General features: G+C 44.1%; 1 pseudogene; it reads left to right on the top strand.

Annotated features, from left to right (window-relative positions):
• Nucleotides 1–6,957: 6,957 nt before the first annotated feature.
• Nucleotides 6,958–7,908, top strand: LOC119923280 (annotated as a pseudogene).
• The last annotated feature ends 11,831 nt before the right edge of the window (nucleotides 7,909–19,739 follow it).

Below are 19,739 nucleotides of genomic sequence, written 5' to 3'. Positions count from 1 at the left end.
CAGCATCCAACCCTATTTGCTTATATCCACAATAGTGCTTAGTACAGTGTCTGGCATATAGTAAGCACTTAACAAATGTCACAGTTATCATTATTATAACATTTCATATGTATCCTGCTTAGGATACCGTGGGGGCTATGCCCTTCCTGGGACTCGGTATTGAATGCAAGAACTGACAAGTATGACCTGGCACCAGCATCAGTGGGAAGGAGGAATTGGGCTCTTGAGATATTGATGGCAACATCAGGAGATAGGCTACAAAGAACTAGAGGTAGCATGTCCAGCAGGATCTAAAATTTGGAAAACGCATTTGTAAGAAAATTTTGAAATCGAAGTTTACAAGTGAAGTTTGATTCTTTCCCTCTTGCTGGAAAGAACATAACTCTTCCTTCTATCCCTCTTCGTCTCTATAGGAGGTTTGTATTTGGTTACGTCAGAGAACTGATTGTCCACTTCACAACTAGCAGTTCTGGCTGCTTGCTGGCCAAAGTAAGGCCTCTCAAAACCCTGATAAATCAGTGAGGCTAGGTCTGGGGCATTTTGGGGGAGCTAGGGACAGCCACAGCAAATCACCACAGCTCTAACCCTCCCTATTTCCCAGCCCAAATCATTCCCCCAAGGGAGGTAGAGAGACTTAAAAGCATCTCAGCATCACTGAGCCCAGGTTTAGGGGGAAGGGAGGTGTTCTCCCCTACTCCCTTGTGACTGCTACCGAACATGGAGAAGACTTGACTTCCTTGACTTGACTGTCAGATCACCCATTCTCTCAATCAATCAATAAATCAATCAAGCAATGGAATTTATTGAGTGCTCACAATGTGCAGAGCACTGTTCTAAGCACTTGGGAGAATGTAATACAAGAGAATTAGCAGGCACATTCCCTGCCCATAATAAGCTTATCGTCTAGATGGGGAGACTGACATTAATATGAACATGAAACTTGGGAGAGAAGGGTTACAGTGTACTTGTCTGCATTTATGATCTAGTTATTTCAGTGTCCAGCATCTTTTTGATCAATAGTGGGGAAATTTCTTCTCAAAAAATCAACAGAAAATCTCTTTTAACAAATTTCTCTATATACCAATAAATTAATTTGGTACTGAGACATTTATGGATGATAACCGGTCACTTTTCTGCACCATACATCTTTTCCATGAAGCTTTTAACTTCTGAATTTATTGGAATGTAGATTTAGGGGTTAAGCATGGGTTTCATAACAGAATAAAATACTGCTGTCACCTCATCAATGGGCCGGGTGAATGTAGGTCGCACACACACAAAGATAAAATGTGCAAAAATAAGATAACAACAGTGATGTATGTAGCTCAAGTGGAGAGAGCTTTGCAACTCCCCTCAGAGCTGAGAGATTTCAGGGAAGCTAAAGTGGCAACATGAGAGACAAGAAGTATTGCAAAGATTAAGATTCACAGTAGTGACAACTAAAAGGCCAAATATTTGAGTGAGCCCCAAATGGGACAAGTGTCTGTGTCAAAATTGATTTGCTTCTATCCACCCCAGCACTTATTACAGTGTCTGGCACAGAGTAAGAGCTTAACAAATACCATAATTATTATTATCATCTATCCATGTGGTCTTTTGGTTGCCTCTCTTTACTGGTCCAGCCTGTGGATAGAGGCTCCTCATTGCTGGGAATTTCTAGACTGAAAGTGAAGACTTGGGGGACTTCCCAGCAGCAGCTGTCAATCACCTGGGGTGGCCCTGCCATTCTGAATGGTGAAGGTGGGAAGGCTCTCTATTCTAGAAAAAGCTCTCAAGGGAAGTGTGCCAGTCAGTGTACCCCTTTTGTGAACTTCAGTATTGGATAAACTGCTGGCAGGTGTTTTGTCCACCGTAGGAATTCACCTTGCTGGTGTTTTCCCCCCCAAGAGTCTCTTCAGAATCTGAAACCCAGTTAGGCTCACATGGAAGGTGATAAATTCATTGGTGGACTGCAGAAATCCTCTCTGAATTCACGGAGTAGACACACATCTAGGACAGTCCATTCAAATGATGCAACACTTTAAGTTGTTATTGTTCAAACATATCCATATGGTGCTGAGCCCTCTCACCGCCCCCCACAATGGGAGCTAATGTCAGAGTCTACATAATAAACAGTACCGCTTTCAAGGATGTTGTCAAGAACTTTTACAAGGTGAGGCTCATAATGAAAAGAACCAATTAGTCAAGGACAGAGGTATTTTCCCAAAGAACTAGCCAAATTCATGTAAGGCTTAACTACTGCTTTTGTCATAGAGACCCTACGAGAAAGGGAGGCAAGAGGTAAGAAATTCTACAGAGACTCAGAGCCCTACGTATTACAATAGGTCCCCACACTCCTATAGAGGCAACTTTAAATGTGGTTTTGTAAACCCACAAAAAAATCTGAGTAAGAGCAATTTGAGAATGGGGCTGGAGGGAGAGCTATTAACTCTAATTCTTTCCTCTTCCGTGGTTATAGATTTGAAAAGGGGACGTTCAGAATGTCCTACTTAGTTTATCTATTGTCCTGTCTCCTTAATGAGCAAAGAGGTTCGGTGAACAGGATGTGAATTTCTACCCCTTAATGCAATTCCCTGAGACGATTTACTAAAATGAATTGCTGACTGCCAACTTTGTGGCTAGAAAATCTGAATTTTCTGTTTTAAGGGCCTATCTTGTCTTTCATCCATAAAGGACTTCATCATGTTAAGAGGTAAGCAGAGAGATAAGATAAAGCCCCAATTCTTCAGACCTTTTCAGCATCAACAAATCTGACTAATGTAAGTTTTTGAACCCTCCTGATTTTTACTTTGCATTCACATTCAAAAATACACATTTTCAGCATTACATCTTAATATTTTTGGTGATGTCTACAAATAGATTCTCTTCCTATTAGAGAAGTCCATGGAAAGAGCACGGGCTTGGGAGTCAGAAGTCATGGGCTCTAATCCTGGCTCTGCCACTTGTCAGCTGTGTGACTTTGAGCAAGTCACTTAACTTCTCTGGGCCTCAGTTACCTCATCTGTAAAATGAGGATAAGACTGTGAGCCCCACTTGGGACAGCCTGATCACCTTGTTCCCCCCCCCCCCCCCAGAGCTTAGAACAGTGCTTTGCACATAGTAAGTGCTTAACAAATGCCATTATTATTATTATTATTATTATTACCCAGAATTCCTCCTTGCCCAGATCACAGAAATATCCAGGTATCTTTCTAGATCTATACTTAACACTCACTTGTTATTGTCTTGAAATGATTCTTTTATAAACATATTGCAACTTGGAGCAGTGTGGCTCAATGGAAAGAGAATGGGATTGAGAGTCAAAGGTCTTAAATTCCAACCTAACTCTGCCACTTGTCTTCTGTGTGACCTTGGGCAAGTCACTTCACTTCTCTGTGCCTCAGATTCCTCATCTGTAAAATGGCAATTCCCTCCTTGTTCTCCCTTGCCCTTAGACTGTGGCATTCAGCAGGTATCTGGCCTCTTCCACCCCGCTATCTCACTACTGTTTATCTGCATAATCTAGCCTAAACTATAAATCCAATGGCAATAATCTGTAGACATTTGTTTTGTTTTGATCATCAGGAGCTCAGAGGTGCTGATGCATTTCCGGATTTGTGGTATGTAGTCTTTAAACCTCTGCTATTTTCATCAACTAAGGTCATGAGTTCTGGGTTCTCATACCAGCTATGCCACTTGTCTGCTGCGTGATCTTGGGCAAGTCACTTCATTTCTCTGGGCCTCAATTAGCTCATCTGTTAAATGAGTATTAACTGTGAGCCTCACATAGGATAGGAACTGTGTCCAACCTGATATGCTTGAATCCACCCCAGCGCTTAGTGTATTGCCTAGCACAGAGTAAGTGCTTAACAAATATCATTATTATTATTGTTATTATTGTTATTAATATTATTAATCTTGGTGGTGTCTCTTTGCTAAGCACACAATCTTGATAGATTCCTAAATCCATTCTCATCTCCTCACTGTCCACATTGAGACCTATCTGAGTTTCCTTGTTCTAACAGGGCTGCTGTGCATTTGCCACCAATGACCAAGGACGCAATGTGGCCTCATGGATAGAGCACGGGCTGGGAATCAGAAGGACAGGGGTTCTAATCCTAGCTGTGCCACATGTCTGCTGAGGGACATTGGACAATGCATTTAACCTCTCTGTGCCTCAGTTACATCACCTGTAAAATGTGTATTAAGACCGTGAGCCACATGTGGGACAGGAACTGAGTTCAGCCTGATCAACTTGTATCTACCCCAGCACATCGTAATTACTTAACAAATACCCTTTAAAAAAGGAATATCAGTCTTATTTATTGAGCACTTACTCTGTGCCGAGCCCTGTACTAAACCACTTGGGAGAGTACGGTATAACAATAAGCAAACATACGTCCTGCCCAGAACCACTATTCAAGTCTTTTCCCAGAGCTTGGTAGCTTTTGCAAGTTTGTATACCACCTTCCAATACTTTGTTTGTACCAATACCCACGCATTAAATTATAACAAAGACTTTATGCTTGGCCCTACCACCACTACAAGTTGGAGAGGTAACAGTTATCACTCTTATCAATGGGAAGAGAGTCTGCAAGTTTAACGTTAAATTCTGAGTTCATGTTTCTACGTGAGATTCCTGGGTTACCTACAATCTATTTCCTTGGCAGAACTTTTTCTTCTTTCTCTGGAAAATAAATTGTGCTCTGATCCCATACGAAGGAGGAAGAAACCTAAAGCTGCCATAAGATGAGAAATAATCACAGAGGAAAATCAGGGTAATACAAAAGTTTATAGGTTTCTTGTCTGCCAAACATTTGGTTTATCATCCTCTTCCCAGTAGGATTTTAGAAGGTCCTGAACCATCAGACTAATGCACTTTTCTCTTAGGGGGAATATGAATGAGATTATTAGTTGTCATTCATGAGACTGGAATAGTAAGAATTACTGAGCTTCTTGTCTATTGAAAAGGGCACGGAAATCAAACAGAGTGTACTCCAAGGATGACTGCATTGAAAAGGCTCTGAAGATATTGACTGTGTTCCCAACTCTTCCACTGACCATTTAGGAGACCTATGGGTAAGTTCATTCACTAATACAATAGTTTTTATTGAGTACTTACTGTGTACCGAGCACTGTACTAAGCATTTATTCATTCATTCAATCGTATTTGTTGAGTGTTTACTATGTGCAGAGCACTGTACTAAGCACTTGAGAAGTACAAGTTGGCAACATATAGAGACGGTCCCAACCCAACAACAGGCTCACGGTCTAGAATGGGGAGGCAGACAACAAAACAAAACATGTAGACAGGTGTCAAAATCGTCAGAACAAATAGAATTATAGCTATATGCACATCATTAACAAAATAAATAGAATAGTAAATAGAGTAATAAATCTGTACAAATATATACAAGTCCTGTGGGGAGGGGAAGGACGTAGAGCGGGGGGATGGGGAAGAGGAGAGGAAAAAGGGGGCTCAGTCTTGGAAGGCCGTCTGGAGAAGGTCAGCTCTCAGTAGGGCTTTGAAGGGAGGAAGAGAGCTAGCTTGGCAGATATGTGGAGGGAGGGCATTCCAGTCCAGGGGAAGGATGTGGGATGGGGATCGACAGCAGAACAGGTGAGAATGAGGCACAGTGAGGAGGTTAGCGGCAGATGAGCAGAGGGTGTGGGTAGGGCTGTAGAAGGAGAGAAGGGAGGTGAGGTAGGAAGAGGTGAGGTGATGGAGAGCCTTGAAGCCAAGAGTGAGGAGTTTTTGCTTGGTTCGTAGGTTGATAGACAACCACTGGAGATTTTTGAGGAGGAGAGTGACATGTCCAAAGCGTTTCTGTACAAAGATAATCCGGGCAGCAGAGTGAGGTATAGATTGAAGTGGTGAGAGACCGGAGGATGGGAGATCAGATAGGAGGCTGATGCAGTAATCCAGGTGGGATAGGATGAAAGATTGAACCAGCAAGGTAGCGGTTTGGATGAAGAGGAAAGGGTGGATCTTGGCGATGTTGTGCAGGTGAGACCAGCAGGGTTTGGTGACAGAGTGGATGTGTGGGATGAATGAGAAAGAGGAGTCGAGGATGACACCAAGGTTACAGGCTTATGAGGTGGGAAGGATGGTAGTGCAGTCTACAGTAATGGAAAAGTCAGGGAGAGGACAGGGTTTGGGAGGGAAGATAAGGAGTTCAGTCTTGGACATGTTGAGTTTTAGATGGTGGGCATCATCAATCGTATTTATTGAGCGCTTACTGTGTGCAGAGCACTGTACTAAGCGCTTACATCCAGATGGAGACGTTCTGAAGGCAGGAGGAGATACGAGCCTGGAGGAGAGGGAGAGAGCAGGGGCAGAGATATAGATTTGGGTGTCTCCAGATAGACATAACAGTTGAAGCCATGGGAGCGAATGAGTTCACCAGGGTATTGAGATAGAGAACAGAAGGGGACCAAGAACTGACCCTTGAGGAACCCCTACAGTAAGGGGATGGGAGGGGGAGGAGGAGACCGCAAAGGAGACTGAGAATGAGTGGCTGGAGAGATATGAGCCTAAAGTAAAATGGGAAGACAGATATTAATATAAATAAATAAATGTATCCAGGTGCTGTGGGGCTGAGGGTTGGTGATGAATAAAAGAAGCAAGTAAGAGCAATGCAGAAGGGAATGGGAGAAGAGAAAAGGGGGGTTTAGCCAGGAAAGGCCTCTTAAAGGAGGTGAACCTTCAATCAGTCTTTGAAGTGGGGGAGAGTAGTTGTCCTTTGGATTTGAGGAGTTAGGTTAACCTGATCTGCTTCAATTTCCCACCGTGTGAATTGAGTACAGTAAATACTTTCCCATCCCGCCTTGAGGTTCGGGAAAAATTGACAGGATGATAGAGATGTGTTACTTTGAGTTCTATTACTTGATTGTTTCAAAGCAAAACTAACGAGGATCATCATTCTCTATACAGAATCTGCAGATCTCACCCGTGCTCTCAACGTCTACCCTGAGTTGATGGGTAATGAAAACAATGTGACAGAATTCATTCTACTGGGACTTACACCTAATCCAAGGGTGCATAAAGTCATCTTTGTCATCTTTTCAATCATCTATATCATCACCGTGGTGTGAAATATGATCATTATGGTAGCCATAACCACCAATAAGACTCTGGACCCTCTCTTTCTGGCCTATTTGTCATTTATTGATGCCTGCTATTCTTCTGTCATCACACCTAAACTGATCATCGACTCTGTCTGTGAGAAGAAAATCATCTTTTTCAAAGGCTGTATGACTCAGATCTTTGGAGAGCATGTTTTTGGCGGAGCTGAAATTGTTCTCCTCACGGAGATGGCCTATGACCGTTACGTGGCGATAAGTAAGCCGCTGTATTACATGACCATCATGAACTGGAGTTTGTGTGGTGTGCTGGTGGGGCTCGTCTGGACAGGAGGCGTGATGCATGCGACAATCCAGATTCTCTTCATGGTTGATTTACCCTTCTGCGGCCCCAACGTCATCCATCACTTCCTATGTGATTTGAACCCTTTGCTGAACCTTGCCTGCACGGACACCCACAACCTCAGCCTCTTTGTAGCTGCCAACAGTGGGTTGATCTGTCTATTAAACTTTGTCATGTTGATTATTTCTTACGTCCTGATCCTGCGGTCCCTGAAAACACACAGTAAACAAGATATGCACAAAGCGCTCTCCACCTGCATCTCCCACATCACCATCATCATTCTGTTCTTCATTCCGTGTATATTTGTGTTTATGCGGCCCGCCTCCACATTCCCCATGGATAAACCTACTGCAGTATTTTACACGATTATAACCCCTATGCTAAACCCCCTCATCTACACCCTGAGAAATGTCCAGATGAAAAATGCCATCAGGAAACTATGGAGGAGAAAAGTGACTTCTGAGGATAAAGAGGCATCACTCTATGAAAATGATGAGATTTGACCAACTGAGGGAAATGGCAAGCGTGGATTTCGGGTAATGTTTTTAGGAAAAATGTATAGGGCATTCAAAGTTCAGTGGAGCACATGTCTTATATGTCTGTTGTGTTTCTCAAGAGCTTATTACCATGTATTACTATTTTGATGGTACTGATGCCTGTCTACTTGTTTTGTTTTCTTGTCTGTCTCCCTGTTCTAGATTGTGAGCCTGTTGTTGGGTAGGGATTGTCTCTATCTGTTTCTGAATTGTACTTTCCAGGTGCTTAGTACAGTGCTCTGCACCCGGTGAGTGCTCAATAAATGCAATTTAATGAATGAATATCACATTCAGTAGGGGCTCAAGAAATACCACTACATGAACTACTAAAGAGATTTTAGCTATAGAGGTATTCATCCTCACTTCAGCTTATTTAGCAACCTTTACACGTTAAGAAGCTGATTTTCCTGCTACTACTGCTTTCATTGATCTTTTTATCCTTCTCTCATCTCAAATGAAGAGAAATCAGAGGAGTCTGCTCAATAGCACAGTCAGTCCTGTTCTAGTTTAAAGATTAAAATAAATGTTTCCTTAGCAAGAGTGTTGTCTTTTTCCTATTGTCTTTTTCCTATAGCTCCACTGAATATCACATTGTACCAGACATGTCATAGTCATTAACTGTAGAATGGGATGTTTCCTAATTTGATTCCTGATAAGCAGGTCATAGAAAATGAACTCCTTGTGAATTTCAAAACGAAACAATGCTAAATCGTTCTCCAATCAACAATCGGGAGAGGGGCAGTATTAGGAAGAATGATCCATAATAGCATTTCACATCTATAATCATGATGCTTAGCTATGAAGGCAAAGTGTGCTTTCATTCATGATTCTGTCCTAGATTAAGCAAATCAGAAAGTAAAAACAACTTGGAGAAGACCAAAATCAAAACAGAGGTATTGGAACTGCTTTGCAATCTATTCCAGCCCAAAGAAAGCTGCTTAAATAGGTCAGCGTCCAATGTGAGGGATCAGTGTTTGCATAGGTCTGCATCTACTCCTGAAAATGAGAGTTGTTAGGGACCAGTCTGGCTCCACTGTGAGGAACAACATGACTCTTTGGAAAGAATGCGAGTCTGGGAATCAGAGGACCTGGGTTCTTATCTCGGCTCCTCCACTTATCACCTGTGTGACCTTGGGCAAATCACTTCACTTCTCTGAGCTTCAATTCCCTCAACTGTAAAATGGGGATTAAGGCATTGAGCCACGTGAGGGACAGGTACTGAGTCCAACTTGATTATGTTGTATCCACCTCAGCGCTTACTACAATGCCTGGCAAATAGTAAGCACTTAACAAATACCATTTACAAAAAAGAGAGAAAAGGAAAAGACAGAAGTGCTTGTGGTGGTGAGGGAAGAGCAGGGAAAGGGACAAATTTGTCATTGGTTTTTACCTTTTTCTCAGTGACACAAGCTATAACCTGATAGAGAATGTATTGGTTCCAAGTATCATCACAGAAGAAGACCCAATAAGGTATTAAGCATTTGATTAGTCAGGCATGGAATCACTTCAGAGGGAAGTTGTGGTTCTATCTGGAGGTGATGACCAAGGCATTAAGGCTTCCCATCATACTTCACATTCTTGCTCAGAAATGGAGAATGTCTCTCCTGGTGCAGGCTGGTATCATCAGCCAATCTTTTTGCAGACTTGGAATGGCTCAGAAACAGCATGGCCAAGTGGATTGGGCAAAGGCTTGGGAGCCAGAGGATCTGGGTTATAATTTCAGCTCTGCCATTTCTCCACTATGTGACCCCGGGCAAGTTACTGCTCCGTGCCTCAGTTACCCCATTGGTTAAATGGGGATTAAGACCGTGAGTTCATTGTGGGATGTAGACTGTGTCCAACCTTATTTAGCTTGCATCTTCCCCAGCACTTAGTGCAGTGCCTGGTACAGAGTAAGCACTTAGCAAATACCATTAAAAAAAGCTAAAAGGGTGCAAGAGGCAGAGTCTTTCCCTCTAATTCCAGTGGAAACCATTCCACTGGGAAGACAGCTAAGGATCACTTGCAGGATGGAGGTGCAGTGGAACCCTGAGTCATGCTAGGTGATCCCAGCTGTGTGGATGGGTTGCTGGGCTGCAATCAAAATTGTCCTCCCCTTTGGAGAAGTCAGCTATTGGAGACGAGACTTCCAAACTGTAAGCTCATTGTGGGCAGGGAACACATCTGTTTACTGTTACATTGTATCCTCTCAAGCGTTTAGTATAGTGCTCTCTACACAGTAAGTGCTCTATAAATTCCACTAAGAAAGGATTCAGCCTAGGCAGAGAGGGCTCCATCCTCTAATATGTCTATGTTGAATTCCTTATAGGCATGGCAGTTCTGGGATAATGAGGCACTCTAGCCCTCTATCCAGGCCCTACCCAGGTTAGGAACCGACCATCCCCAGGGTTTTCAAGTGATGGGCAGTGGTTAGAAAGACCCAGGCACGATCAACACAAATAATTCACTAATTACTTCAATTGAGGCTGTGACAAGAACAGAAGCACATCACTGGAAATAGGTTTGCAAGACCCGTCTTGGGGACTTTTAGGATAATCTGGGTGGCAGAGGCACCTATGTGAAAGTGTTGGACTGCTCTATCTCTAGCCCCTCCTTCATAACAGATTCAAGTCTTCCTTCTCTCCTCTTTCTCATGCCTCTAATTCCCCCACAGACAAAAGGCAGCTTCTTAAAATGAATGGTAAACGTTTGGTTTGAGTCAAAGGAGTCTCATCTCCTACCTGCTTTCTCACTCTTCCTATTTTTTTCATAGACCATCTCCGGAGAAAAGCACATGATGAGGTGCTGAAACAAGGACAGGGATAGGAAGACTGTGAGCCTCACGTGGGGCAACCTGATTACCTTGTATCTATACCACTGCTTAAAACAGTGTTTGGCACATAGTAAATGCTTAACAAATGCCACAGTTGCTATTATTATTCAAGTGTTTAATTCAGTGCTTTGCACATAGTAAGTGCTCAATACACGGCATTGATTCACTTTTTAAAACTGGGGGTGATAAATGCAATAGTGTAGTGAAGGGCAAGGGAGTCATAGGAACTGTGTTCAAATCCCAGCTCTGCTACTTGTCTGCTGTGTGACCTTGGGCAAGTCACTTGAATCCTCTGTGCCTCAGTTACCTCTCCTGTAAAATGGGGATTAAGGCTGTGGGCCCTATGTCGAACACGGACTGTGTCCATCCTGACCATCTTGTATCTACCCAAATGCTTAGAACAGTGTCTAACTCATAGTAGGCAGTTAACAAATATCCAAAAAGGGGGAAGGGAGCATCTCCATAGTGGCATCCTTAAACCCAAAAGACAAGTAGATATAAATTCCTTATGCGTTCATCCATTCTGCAGCATATCCCTGAGCTTCTTGCTTTGTTTTCATGACATCCTATCCCGAAGTTTCCCCTTCTTCACCCATTTCACTTCCAAATTAATTGGAAATATAGCTGTGACTTGCTTCCAGAAAGAAAACTCCGTTGGTGATTGGTCCTATTGCCAAACATGGTGTTAATTTCCTAAGGCCAAATGGAGCTCTCTCCTAAATGTTTACCTTTGACAGATAGTATTTTCTTTATTATTTTGACCCTTTTTCTGCTAAATCTATACCCAGGAATTTAATCCTCGACAGGCAGTGATACATAGGAAATTTTAATCCAATTCATTTGTTTTGAATGCAATGCTACAAGAATGATGATGGCTTATTAAAATAGTCTTAATTCTAGCTTCTAAACTCTTCATAATCCCAATCAGCATTTCTCATTTAGAAAATTGGAATTTGAATAACTAAAGCATACATTTCCCTTATATTAAAAAAGAATCGATTGTCACTTTTAACCAAGGTCTCAGTATTTCCTAATCTACAGTCAGTGCCGATATTTTTTACACTTTTCACAAATAATCATAATAATAATAACGATAATGGTATTTGTTAAGTGCTTACTCTTTGCCAGGCACTGTACTGAGTGCTGGGGTAGATGCAACCAAACCAGGTTGGATGCAGTCCCTGTCTCACATAGGACTCACAGTCTCAATCCCCATTATACAGATGAAGTAACTGAAGCACAGAGAAGTCGATTGAGTTGCCCAAGGTCACACTGCAAACAAGTGGTGGAGCTGGGATGAGAACCCGTGACCTTCTGACTCCCGGGCCATTGCTCTATCCACTACGCCAGGCTGCTAGAATATGTCATGTACATTTAACCCAAAATTTAACAGTTGTAATTGTGGAGTGATGTTACATTTTCAGACAATTATTATTACCAGTTTCTGACCAATTGCAAATAAGAGGACTTCTGTTTTCATTTGCGCTTAGTCTCTGTCTCAACTTTAGCTTCTTTTGTATTGTACTCTCCCATGTGCTTAGTACGTTGCTCTGCAAGTAGTAAGTGCTCAATAAATACCATTGATTGATTTAGGTTCTTTGCTCCTGATACCTTTCTGCTCCACATTATTACATGGATATTGTTCTACTGGTCTTCATTTTTGGGAACCCATTAATGTTTTGGTTTCTGTCTTGGAATACTGTAGTGGCAATGCTCTTTTGAGCAATACCTTTTGACTCTTGTGGCATTTATCCTCTTTAAAAGGTCTTTAATGTCTTGTTTCTTGTGCAAGGTAAGAAATGTACTTGCAAGAAAAGCCAAATATTTCATCATTACCTGTTACTCCTACTTCTCTTATGTGAAATTTGCTCACCTGTATTCCATTTGGATTAATTTTAACACCATCACTTAGCAAATTGAAATTCCCTTAGAGGTAAATTACATTTATTTTTATTCAGCTTTGCGTCTATGTTATGAAATTTAATCAGTGTTTTTCAGTAATTCAATTCTGGGGGCATGGAGTTCTCCTCAGAAACATAGAGCATTTTGGATCAACATGAAAAATAATATTTTGATATTGTCCTTAAGAAGCAGTAAGCCTAACCCTAAATCTAGCCCTATTCCTAACACTCACCCTCACTCTAACCCTTGCCTTACCCATGATGCTAATGCTAAATCTAACACTAACGCATGGCCTCATCCAAGACCTAACCCTAACCTAAACTTTAGCCCTAGCCCTAACCCTAACCCTAATACTAACCCTAACCTTAATCTCAATCCTAACCTAACCCTAGCTGTAACATTAATCCTCACTCTAACCCTAAAGCTAACACTAACCCTAACTGCCCGGGACTGTGGAAGCAGGCCTTGGGCCTCCTGTGGTTGGGTGCTTTCATCCCCAAAATGCCACACAACTTAACTTTCCCAGGGCAACAAATTGTCCTAAACTTAAACCTAACCCTAATACAAAACACTGGGATAGATTCAAAACAATATCTTTGGATACAGTCTGTCCCACATGGAACTCCCAGTCTTCTCCTTCTCTTTAACAGATAAGCTAACCGAGGCCCCCAGAAATCACTCATTTATTGGTTCATTCTTTCAATTGAATTGATGGAGTACTTACTGTAGGAAAAGCACTGTCCTCAGAGATTAGGAGATTAAACTATAACAGTAAACAGACACATTCCCTGCCAACAGTGATGGAATATATTAACTTCTGTCTCCCCCTCACAGTCTTGGAGCTCTTGGGAGAAATACATTCTCTCATTATTCGCTATGACGTCCTGTTATAGGGAAGAATTTTTTTTCCCTCCTTCCACCTACATTGTCCAATTCCTTGGGGCAGAGGCCATGTGCACTACATCTCGCTGACACCTTCAACTACACATGTCCTAAACACAGGTCCTTCTCTTCCCACTCAAACCTAGGCCCGATACTTGTTTTCTTCATTTCTTTCTTTGGTTTTTCTTCTACTGGTATTTCTTCATAAACGCTTGCTATGTGCCAGGTACTTTACTAAGCGCTGGGGTGGATTCAAACCAATCTCTTTGGACAGAGTCCTGTTTCACATGGGACTCAAAGAGATTGGGACAGAGTCCCGTCTCACATGGGACTCAGTCTTCACTGTCCCTTTAACAGATGAGGTAACCGAGTCCCCCAGAATTCATTCATCTATTCGTTCATTCATTCATTCAATCGTACTGATTGAGCGTTTACTGACCTGTCCTCAGCTACTCTGAGTGTAAAGAATAACAGTAAACAGACACTTTCTCTGACTATAGTGAGCTCACATTCTAGAGGGTGAGACAGCGGTTAAAATACAGAAATAAAGAAATAACGAAAAAAATGATTAAATAAGTAAATTACAGAGAAGTGACATACCCACAGGGTCACCTTGTTGAGAGCCGGTCTTAGAGCTCTATCCAGTATATCAAGCAGCTTTCCTTTCCCATTAGTGTAGATGGTACCACTTTTCTTCCTGCCCAACTAGCCTGATTCTTTGCGGGTGTGTTTGACTCAATCCGTCAGTCGATCGCTCAATCGTGTTGATTGAGTGCATTCAGTGTGTAGACCTCTGTACTAAGCTTGTGGGTCAGTACAACACAAAAAGGTAATAGACACATTCCCTGGCCACAAGGAGCAGTCAGTCTTCAGGGAGAGAGAGACACCTATAGGAATAATTGGATTACTGGTATAGACGGAAGTGGTAGGGGGCTCGGTTTTGTGGGGTGGGGCTCAGAGGACCTCAGCTCAGACGCAGGCCCTCATAACACGGCCATTTGCCAGGATGAATATCGGCCTCAGGCACCTTCTGCGCGCCACAACTGTAACAGCCGCAAACCCAGTAGAGGGGCAAGACAGGACTGGTATTTAGGTAGTTGCAGGCGAAAGCTATCCAAAGAGAGCGAATGACTATGACTCCCAGAGGTCTTTGGGTCTCAAACCTCCACTGAAATCCCTATTACAGGGTCTGAATGGTTGGATGGGTATCTGGGCTAGCTTACATGGGAAATCGATGTGGGGGTGACTAATGAAGGTTCGGTCATGTGGTAGGGTCTTGGGGTGTGCGAAGAGCTACTGCCTGGACTAGCTCAGAGCGGGATCAGGCTACTGAAAGGATGATGTAAACCGCCCTCCCGTATAAGCACTTCATTGTGCAGTATACTTTCCCGGGAGTGAATGGGATTAAAGGTGTCTGGCTTAGAGGGAGCTTGGTGTCACTGTGTTCTCTACACTAGACCTCACAGGAAGGGGTAGCAATTACTTAGCAAGAAATACCCTAATTATTATTATTATTCTCCATAGGAAACAGCCTCAACAACTGCTGTCGATGCCTTCCTCGCTCCGGCCAATGGCCACGGGCCACCCCGCAGTGGGCCTTGGGGGTAGTAGTTCTTCAGGCGGAGGTGACCACCCTTAAGAGTGAGCATCAGACTACGAATCCCAAAAGCCTTTTTGTCCCGAGATGCTACGCCGCAGTCCCTCCCCTGGCCACACGGCCTGATTGGCTGGGTGGGGGTGCCTGTGCTGGACCCCGTCGTACCTGCATTATAGAAGCCATCATTCTTTGACAATCGTGGGTGAGGGGACTATCAGAAAAGATCAGAGGCAGCATGCGTCCCACAACAGGGCTCCACACCTCCCACTACACATGTTCTAAACAAAACCCCTGCTCTTCCCACTCAAACACAGATCTGGCACTTGTTTTCTTCATTTATTTCTTTGTTTTTTCTTCTATTGGTATTTCTTCAAAAGTTCTTTCTGTGTGCAGTACTGCTGTAAGTGCAGGGGTGGTTTCAAACTTATTCCTTTGGATACAGTCCTGTCCCACATTGAAATCATAGTCTTCACCTTTGCTTTTACAGATGTGGTCACCGAGGTCCCCAGAATTAATTCACGTATTCGTTCATTCATTCATTCATTCATTCAATCAATCATATTGGCTGAGCACTTACTGTATGCAAAGCACTATCCTCAGAACTTGGGAGGGTAAACTATGACAATAAACACTTTCCCTGCCTACAGTGAGTAGTCACAGTCTAGAGGGAAAGACAGGTGTTATGCTACGGAAAGAGATAAAGAAAGAAATGAATACATCAGTAAATTACAGAAAGGAGACATACCCACAGGGTCACCTTGTGGAGAGCCGGTCTTAAGCTCTATCCTCTAGATCAGGCTGCTGTGCTTTCATTCATTCATTCAATCGTATTTATTGAGCACTTACTGTGTGCAGAGCACTGTACTAAGCGCTTGGGAAGTACAAGCTGGCAACATACAGAGACGGTCCCTACCCAACAGCGGGCTCACAGTCTAGAAGGGGAAGACAGAGAGCAAAACAAAATATATTAACAAAATAAAATAAATAGAATAAATATGTACAAATAAAATAAATAAATAAATAGAGTAATAAATGCATACAAACAAATATACATATATACAGGAGTATATATACTTATTGTCTGCAATAAGTAGACAATAGTCAATACCAGTGCCACTAATGAGACACAATCTCTGCCCACCCTGCGTTTAGATTCTTGTTAAGCGCTTACTATGTGGCAGGCACTGTACTAAGCGCTGGCTCCCCGCCACCCTCTCCCGGCCACCAAGCCCCTCACCGGTTCCCTCACACTGGGCGGCCATTGTAGATGGCACCACTTTTCTTCCTGCCCCACAAGCCTGATTCTTAGGGAGTTTTTTTTTACTCAGTCAGTCAACCGCTCAATCATTTTGATTGAGTGCATTCTGCCTGCAGACCTATGTCCTAAGCCCTTGGGACAGGACACCACGACAGACACATTCCTGGACACAAGGAGCATTCAATGTCTAATTCAGAGAGACACCTATAGGAATAATGAGATTACAGGCATTGATGGAAGTGCTGGGGGGCTTAGGTTTGTAGGGAGGGGCTCAGTGGACCTCAGCACAGACGCAGCTCTGCATAACCCGGCCATTTGCCCCGCTCAGTATCGGCCTCAGACATCTGAGTGCCTCCCCTGCAGTGGCCGCGAGTCCAGTCAAGGGGAACGACGGGGCTGGTATTTCGGTAGGTGGAGTCTAAAGCTGTCCAGAGTTGTCCAGAGTGAGCGAAAGGCTATAACTCCCAGAGGTCCTGGGGCCTCAAACTTCTAATTAACCCCTTAGTATAGGGTCTGGATGGCTGGGTGGGTGCCTGGGCTGGACTACAGGGAACACGATGGAGAGGGGAAGGACTAATGAGGGTTTGGACTTGTGGGAGGATCTTGGGGAGGGTCAAGGGCAGCTGCCCGGACCAGCTCATAGTGGGATCAGGCCACCAAAAGGATGATATGAAACGCCATCCGTGTAAGTGGCCCGCCCTCCATAAGTTGGGCCGCTCACTGTTGGTTGTGTGGTAAACTCTCCAGGGAGGGAATGGGAATAAAGGAGGCTGATTTGGAGCGAGACTGGGGACGTGTGTTCTCCAGGCTACACCTCACCGGCAGAGGTAGCAAGCACGTAACAACAAATAGCCTAATTACTATCATTCTTGATCAGAAAGCAACCTGAACAACTGCCTCCGGTGCCTTCTCCGCTGCATCCAATGGCAGCAGGCCCCGCCGGAATGAACATGGGGGAGGTAGTTCTTTAGGCAGAGGTGACCATCCTTAAAAACATGTCAGACTAGGACTCCAAAAAGCCTCGGTGCTCCAAGTCGACACGCCAGGCTCCCTCCCCTGGCCACACGGCCTGATTAGCTGGGCGCGGAGCCTGGGCTGGACCCTGTCGTACCGGCATTATCTAAGTGGTGTTGGTTCAACCATCATTCTTGAACAATCGCGGGTGTGGGGACTGTCAGAACAGAGCAGTGGCAGTCTGCATCCCACATCGGAGCTCGCAGCCTAAGGAAGAGAGTTAAACATAATTCATCCTCAAGTTCACAGGTGTGAAAGCTGAGGCACACAGATTCCAAAGTCTTTTGGCCAAGGTCACACAGCACTAATTCATCCTCAAGTTCACAGGTGTGAAAGCTGAGGCACACAGATTCCAAAGTGTTTTGGCCAAGGTCACACAGCACAAAAGTATCCCTACCGGAACCTCGTTCCAGGTATGACACATCCCAGCCTTGCGCCCTTTCCACCTCACTTCGCTGCTTCTCGAGGCGGGTGAGAGGTTGTTTCGAAGGCAGCCGGCCTCTGGGAATCCAGAAGGGCCGACCGGGGCCTGATGAAGCCAGGCAGCTGCCACCTTGCGGCAACTCTGGAATATTACATCAGCCTTTAACCGATGCATCAGTCCTTTTGTACTTTGTCATCCTCCATAATGTCTTCCTACTGGGAATGTATATATTTTGTCCCTCCTACCATTTACATTGTCCCGTTCCTTGGGCCAGGGACCATGTGCATTAGGACCCTCCTACACCTCCAATTGCACATGTCCAAAACCTTCCTCCTTCTCTTCCAATTCATATGCTGTCCCTGCACCTGCTTTTTAATTGGTCTCTTTGTTTTATTTTCAACAGCGTTTTCTTCTTAGGCGCTTGCTATGTAGCAGGTACTGTCCTCGACGCTGGGCAGCGTCCAGCTAATCTGGTTAGACACACTTCTGTCCCACATGGGACTCACAGTCTCCACCTTCCCTTTTACGGAGTAGGTGACTGAGTCCCTGGCAATTCATTCCTTTATTCCTTCCTTCTTTGGTTCAATTGCAATGATTAAGCGCCCCCTGTTTGCAAAGCACTGTCCTCGGAGCTTGGGAGAGTACATTATAACAATGAACAGACACAATCCCTGTCCACAGTGAGCTCACAGTCACACACAGAGGGGGAGACAGATGTGAATATACAGAAGTAGTTAAAGAAGGAAAGAAAAAAAATGAATCAATCTGTCAATTTCAGAGAGGGGACTTGCCCAAAGGGTGACAGAGTCAAGAGCCGGAATTAGAGCTCTTGCCTCTAGATCCAGTTGCTTTCCTTTCACATCACTCTAGATAGAACGACCTTTTTTCTGTCTCACTAGTTTGAATTTTGGTGTTGTGTTTGACTCAATCAGGCGATCGATCGATCGAGCAATCGTGTTGATTGAGTGCATTCTCTTTGTCGAGCCATGTACTCAGCTTTTGTGGGAGTACAACCCAACAATAAAAACAGACCATTCCCTGGCCATAACGAGGTTTCATTCTTCAGTGGGAGACAAAAACTAATAGGAATCCATTCATTTCATCTTTAGAAGGAAGTTTTGTGAGATTGGGGGTTGCAGAAAGCAGACCAGCACGGCCACAGCACTGTGCAAAGCCGCCTTTTAGCAGGCTGAATATTCATTCATTCATTCAGTTGTATTTATTGAACGGTTACTGTGTGCAGGGCATTGTACTAAGCGCTTGAAAAGTGAAATTCTGCAACAGAGACAAACCCTACCCAACAATGGACACACAGTCTACAAGGGGGAGACAGACAACAAGAAAAAACAAAAGTAGACAGGCGTCAATAGCATCAATGTAAATAGAATTATGGGTATATAAGCATCCTTAATAAAACAAATAGAATAATAAATATGTACATCTCTTAAAAAGTGCTGTGGGGCAGGAACGGAGGTAGAACAGAGGAGGGAGTAGGGGCGATGGGCTGAGGGGGGAGTAGAAAAAAAGGGGAGCTGTTTCTAGGAAGGCTTCCAGGTGGAGGTGATCTTTTGGGAAGGCTTCTCCCGCCCTCTGTGCCCCCCTCCCCCAACCTCCACGAACCGGGCTGCGGGGCACGATGGGGATGGGAGATCGGTAGGCAGAAGCAAACGCTGCCCAATGCCAGCGTCAGACTCCAACCCCCGGAAGTCTTTGGGCCTCGAGCCTCCACAGAAACTTCCCAACAGGGTCTGATTGGCTGGGTAGGTGCCTGGGCAGGGCTACATGGGGAACTGATGGAGATCGCGGGGACTAATGAGGCTTCTCTCTGGTGGCAGCATTTTGGGGAGGGCCACGGGCAGCTACCTGGACCCCCGCGGAGTGGGCTTATCGGATTGGAAGTATATCTAAT

The sequence above is a fragment of the Tachyglossus aculeatus genome, unplaced genomic scaffold (assembly GCF_015852505.1).
Source record: "Tachyglossus aculeatus isolate mTacAcu1 unplaced genomic scaffold, mTacAcu1.pri scaffold_168_arrow_ctg1, whole genome shotgun sequence".
Lineage (NCBI taxonomy): Eukaryota > Metazoa > Chordata > Mammalia > Monotremata > Tachyglossidae > Tachyglossus > Tachyglossus aculeatus.
Note: the sequence above shows the minus strand (reverse complement) of the source record. Positions and strands in the feature narration are given on the sequence as shown.